The following is a 6000-nucleotide window of genomic DNA, read 5'->3' as shown; positions in this document are numbered from 1 at the left end:
TTTGACAGGTACATTAATAGCAGAAATAGAGGCAAGGAGAATCTCCATCCTCTATGGGACGCGGAGCGGAACGTCGCCACTGAGGAGGAGGAAAAGGCTGAGGGACTTAATGTCGCTTTGCCTCAGCCTTTAACCATCAGGCCAGTTATCCCCAGGGTATTCACCCCCTGAGCTGGAAGGCAGGGACGGAGAGCGGAACAACCCCCCCATGATGCAGGAGGAAGCAGATTATGACCTGCTGCTCCACCTGGACACTCACAAGTCTATGGGGCCAGACAAGGATCCACCCGAGAGTGCTGAAGGAGCTGGTGGAGGAGGTCGCCGGGCCGCTCTGCATCGTTTACCAGCAGTCCTGGTTAACAGGGGAGGTCCCAGACGATTGGAGGCTTGCCAATGTGACATGCATCTACAAGAAGGACTGGAAGGAGGATCTGGGGAATTACAGGCCTGTCAGCCTGACCTTGGTACCAGGGAAGGTCATGAAGTGGTTCATCTTGAGTGAGCTCACCAGGCAAGTGCAGGACAGCCAGGGATCGGGCCCAGCCAGCGTGGCTTCATGGGAGGCAGGTCCTGCCCGACCAACCTGATCTCCTATGACAGGGTCACCTGCCCAGTGGATGAGGGAAAGGATGTGGATGTTGTCTGCCTGGACTTCAGCAAAGCCTTTGGCAGTGTCTGCCACACCATCCTCCTGGAGGTGGTGGCTCATGGCTTGGACGGGTCAACTCTTCATTGGTTAAAAACTAGCTGGCTGGCCAAGACCAGAGAGCTGTGGTGAGCGGAGCTAAATCCAGCTGGTGGCCGGTCATGGGTGCGTTCCCCGGGGCTCAGTTGAGGCCAGTCTTGTTTAATGCCTTTATCAATGGCGTGGACGAGGGGATTGAGGGCACCCTCAGTAGTTTGCAGGTGAGACCAAGCTGGCCAGGAGTGTTGATCTGCTGGAGGGCAGGAAGGCTCTGCAGGGGCACCTGGACAGGCTGGATCGATTGGGTTAGCTCAGCTGGGTGAGGTTTAACAAGGCCCAGTGCTGGGTCCTGCCCTTGGGTCACACCAACCCCAGGCAGCGCCCCAGGCCTGGGGCAGAGGGGCTGGGAAGTGCCCGGCGGGGAAGGCCCTGGGGGTGCTGGCTGACAGCCGGCTGGGCATGAGCCAGCAGTGCCCGGGTGGCCAAGGAGGCCACCAGCCCCCGGGCTTGTGTCAGCCCTGGTGTGGCCAGCAGGGGCCGGGCAGGGATGGGGCCCCTGTGCTCGGCCCTGGGGAGGCCCCACCTCGAATGCTGGGCTCAGGTTTGGGCCCCTCGGGACAAGAAGGGCCTTGAGGGGCTGGAGCGTGTCCAGAGAAGGGCAGCGGGGCTGGGACAGGGTCTGGAGCACAAGTGTGCTGGGGGGCGGCTGAGGGGGCTGGGGGGGTTTAGCCTGGAGAAGGGGGGGCTGAGGGGAGCCCTTCTCGCTCTCTGCAGCTGCCTGAGAGGGGCTGGAGTGGGGGGGGGGGGGGGTCGGTCTCTGCTCCCAAGTAACTGGTGATGGGGTGAGGGGAAACAGCCTCAAGCTGCATCAGGGTAGGTTTAGTCTGGAGATTAGGACCAATGTCTTCCCTGCCGGAGCGGTCAGGCCCTGGCACAGGCTGCCCAGAGAGATGGGGGAGTCGCCATCCCTGGGGGGGTTCAACAAACATGTAGACGTGGCACTTCAGGACGAGGTTTTGGAGGCCTGGGGGTGTCAGTTTGACGGTCGGACTTGATGATGCTCGAGGTCTTTTCCAACCTCAGTGGTTCTACGATTCTATGATCCATCCATCTACCCCTACAAAGCCCATTCCCCAGCCTCAGAGCCCTACAGCCCATCCCTACAGCCCCCAGCAACCCCAAAGCCTACCCTGATCTCAGTCCCACGGGTGCCATATGCCCACCCTCATCGTAAGAAATGTCTTCCTTGTTTCCAACCTAAACGTCCCCTTGTGTTCTAGCCCCACAACTCCCGTATATCATACGCACAGCCCTCAAGAATGCCAGATCCCTTCTTCACGTACCCCTTAACCCCACAGTCCCCCCTTGGCCAGCCCCACCGCCATATCCCTACAAAGCCCCATGTGCTCCTCCCACGGCCCTCGCTATACCCGTACTGCGCCCTTCACTCCTGCAGTGCCTGGCAAACCCACACTTTGCCCCACATTGCCCCATTTTCTCAGTGCCCCCTCACTGCTCTCCCAGAGACCCCAGCCGTCCAAGCTTCCCCCCACATATTCCCTGACCCCCCCCATGCGGTGGGTCTCGCGGCACCCCCTGCACCCCCTGGACGCCACTGCCCTCACATCAAGGACCGGGACGACCCCGGGCGAGGAGGCAGAACGACAGCGCGGGCTGTTGGGCGGCTCTCTCAGCAAAGGACCTCTTCTGCTCTGGGGACTCTCTTCCCACCTTCCTCCTCAGCCGGCGAGGAGCTCAGCGGCGGCGGGGCGAGCCCCGTGGCGCAGCGCTAGATCGGGGCAGGCAAAGCGGTTCCTCGCACCCGGGAAGCCCGGGGGTGAGCAGAGGGACCCGCCAGGAGCCGGCCGCTCTCGCGAGCGAGGCTGACGCGCAGCTGACGCGGCGTGGGGAGATGTAAACGGCCCCTAGGGAGCGTGAGCAAACAGGGCGTGGCGCGCCGGAAGGGCGTGGCGCGTCGGAAGGGCGTGGTGCGTCGGAAGGGCGTGGCGTGCCGGAAGGGCGTGGCAGTATGCACAGGCAGAGCGAGCAGGAGGGGCGCTGCAGCCCGCTTGTAGGTCCACAGCTCAGGCGAGTGCTTCGGCCTCGGGTGGGATGGTGGGCACTCGCCTCAGAGCTGAAACCACTGTTCGTGCAGTGAAAGCCCCCGAGATGTCAGGCGCGCCCGCCCAGGCGGGTCTGGTAAGGAAGGACCCACCCGTACGGGCGGCGGGTTGCGGCAAATGCCCAAACCCCTCTCCTGACGATAAGGTAAGTACCCGCGCGAGGTGTGCGCAGGCTGACGGCCTGTCCCGTCAGGCGGCCCAACTGCAGGAACCGGTGAAGAGGCTGCGCAGCGTTAGAGGGCTGAGGCAGAGATAGGCAGGTGGCTTCAGAATCACGTTCCCGTGGCCAACACCCACGAGAATGAGGCACCGCGGACCCCGGTGCCTCACAGGAGCAGGATTCCCCATCAGCCCGCACCCTCCACCATCACAATCAGAAACAGATAGGCAGCCTTAGCGACCGAGGACGCCCACGAGCAAGGTCTGCAAAGTCCCCCGCAAGGGGAAGCCGCACCAGCAACACGCCGTGGCCATCGTAAAATGAAACGACGAGCGCTCGCGGTGGGTGGCTCTCGGTTGAAGGGTACTGAGGCACCCATCTGCCGGCCGGACAGGGAGTCACGAGAGGTACGATGCCTCCCAGGAGCCAAGGTCCGAGACACGGCCGAGAGGGTGCCACGATCATCAGGAAAGCAGACTGCTATCCGCTATCACTATTTCATGGAGGCACGAACGACACCGAGAGCCGCCACCTGGGTAAAATCAAGGAAGGCTTTGGAGCCCTGGGGGGAGCAAGTGAAAAACATTGGCGCCCAAGTGATCTTCTCTCCCATTTTGCCAGTTTGAGGGAAGGGAGCAGCCAGAAACAGGCGCATAATGTATATCAGCTCCTGGCTCCGTGGCCGGTGCCACCGTGAGGGGTTTGGCTTTTATGACAATGGGGTGTTCTTCAATGAGTACAACACGCTAGGGAGGGATGGAATCCATCCGTCTAAAATGGGTAAGGGAATCTTCAGCAGCAGGCTGGCTAACTTGGTGAGGCGGGCTCTAAACTGAAGGGCTTGGGGGGTGGGATCCGTGGTGGGAATGTTCACACCAGCACATCCAACGGGGGAGTAAGTCAGGCCAAGCAGTGCGGTGACAAAGGTTCCTTAGCCGTCTCCCAAGAGGTGAAACAGAACAGGAATCACCTCACGTGTATGTGCACAAATGCACGCAGCCTGGGTAACAAACAGGAGGAGCTGGAGCTCCGTGCCCCCTCAGACGGGTACGACATCCTAGGAGTAACTGAAACACGGTGGGACACCTCAAACGACTGGGGCATCGCATTGCATGGTTACAAGCCCTTTCGTAAGGACAGGCAGGGTAGAAGAGGTGGAGGGGTTGCACTCTACATCAAGGAACACCTTGAATGTATCAAAGTCAACTATGGTGATTGCGACCCCTCTATCAAATGCCTCTGGGTTAAAGTCAGAGGGGTCGTCTCCAAGCAGGACCTCACAGTGGGCATCTGCTATCGACCTCCTAACCACGGTGACGAAGCCCACGAAGAGATATTTGGGGCACTAAAGCAAGCTTCTGGCCAACAGAACCTGGTCCAGATGGGTGACTTCAACTCCCCAGACACCTGCTGGAAGAACAATACGGCAGCCAACCGTTGGAGTAATCTCCCCAGGGACGGGGTTGACTTGGCCACGTTGGACACCTCCAAGGGTCGGCTGGGCAGGGTGCTGGGCCGTCATGTTTAGACTCTGCTCTTCCTAGAAAGGTTGGACTAGATGACCCCTGAGGTCCCTTCCCACCTGGGATTCTGGGATTCTGTGATCCTCACCCTTCCTGTGCCTGCCTCCATTGTTTCCCCGGCCGCTTTCAAAGGCAAATAAGGACCAGCTATAACTGGAACGCTGTGGGATTACGCCTCACGCAGGGCAGCAGCGCACACGCACGCGCTCACACAAGCACGCTCGGTGGGACGGAGCGTGGGAACGCGCATCTTTCCAGGAGACCCTCGAGGCCAAGGCACAACGTCCAGCTTTATTCGGAAGGACTGGAGGCAGGTTGGGAGGCACGGGGATCTGCACAGGGGGAAGGAGCAGCCAAAGCAAGGCCGGCTGAACATGCCCCGCGTTGCCTCCTGGGGACGCTGAGGCGGGCAGCGAGGAATCAGGCAGGGCCCAAGGGAAAGGAAGGCCTTAGCTAAACAGAGCAAAACCTTGAGGGGATTCTTCTTCTCCTTCATCTCGTTAATCCATCCAGAATCCGCTTCCAGATCCGCAGCTGAGGGAAGCAGCAGCAGCAGCATCGGAAGGGGCTTTTCCTCAGTCTTGGCCCTCTAAGGGAGACAAATGCGTGGATCAGAGGAGGGAGGAGGGGCGAGGGGCAAGCCTGTTCAGATTCTCTCTGTCCAGAACATCCTCTCAACACAGCTTCAAACAAAAGGTTTCTTTGCTTCCTTTCTTCTTTTAGAAATGGAAGTGGAAAAACAGTCCAACCGGGTCATTATTTGGTAAAGAAAACACACTCCCAGGCTTCTGAGAGTGGCCTAAAGGAAGTACAATACTTACCGCTTCTCTTCATCAGGGAGTGGAAGAAGAAAAAGATGAGGCCATTGATGGTGAAGAATGATCCCCCAACAACGACCTCTCGAATCCAGCTCAATTTATGGCCTGGGAAGGAATCACCAGTGACTTTACCATGACGCAACCTTCCCCCCAGCAGAGACGGCGACTCCCACGGTGAGCAAGCCCAGCAATGGCTAAGCACACCTTAGAGGGAAGGAGGTGAACTTCCCTCCACCGCTGCAAACCCCCTCCACGGTAATCATGGGAATGGGCACGGGAGTCGAGGGATGGCCGGGCCGCGACAAAGGAGTGGCAGGCGGATGGATGGGCCTACAAATAAGATGGTGAGCTGCGTTGGCCACCTACCACCTACTCCAAATGAGCTGTAGCGGTCCCTGGGAGGTGGTTAGAGGTTAGCTCTTGGGATTCTATGGTGCGTAGCCCCACAGAAGAATCATGGATTGTCGTAGAAAGCCATGGACTCATCTTGAAAGGAAAGAGACCTTCTTTCCACTGAGATCCGTCCCTCCAGTATCAATCCTTATTTTTGTTCATAACCAAATGGGCAGGTATGGCAAAGAGCTCACTTAGAGATGGGTAGAGAGGCTGAGGCAGAGAGGCGGATGGTCACAGGACAGGAGGGGATGGAGGTAAGACTCACGGTGAATTCACAGGCAAGCATACGGGCAAT

Source organism: Phalacrocorax carbo, unplaced genomic scaffold, assembly GCF_963921805.1.
Source record: "Phalacrocorax carbo unplaced genomic scaffold, bPhaCar2.1 SCAFFOLD_54, whole genome shotgun sequence".
NCBI classification, from domain to species: Eukaryota; Metazoa; Chordata; class Aves; order Suliformes; family Phalacrocoracidae; genus Phalacrocorax; species Phalacrocorax carbo.
This window is presented reverse-complemented; position numbering follows the sequence as displayed.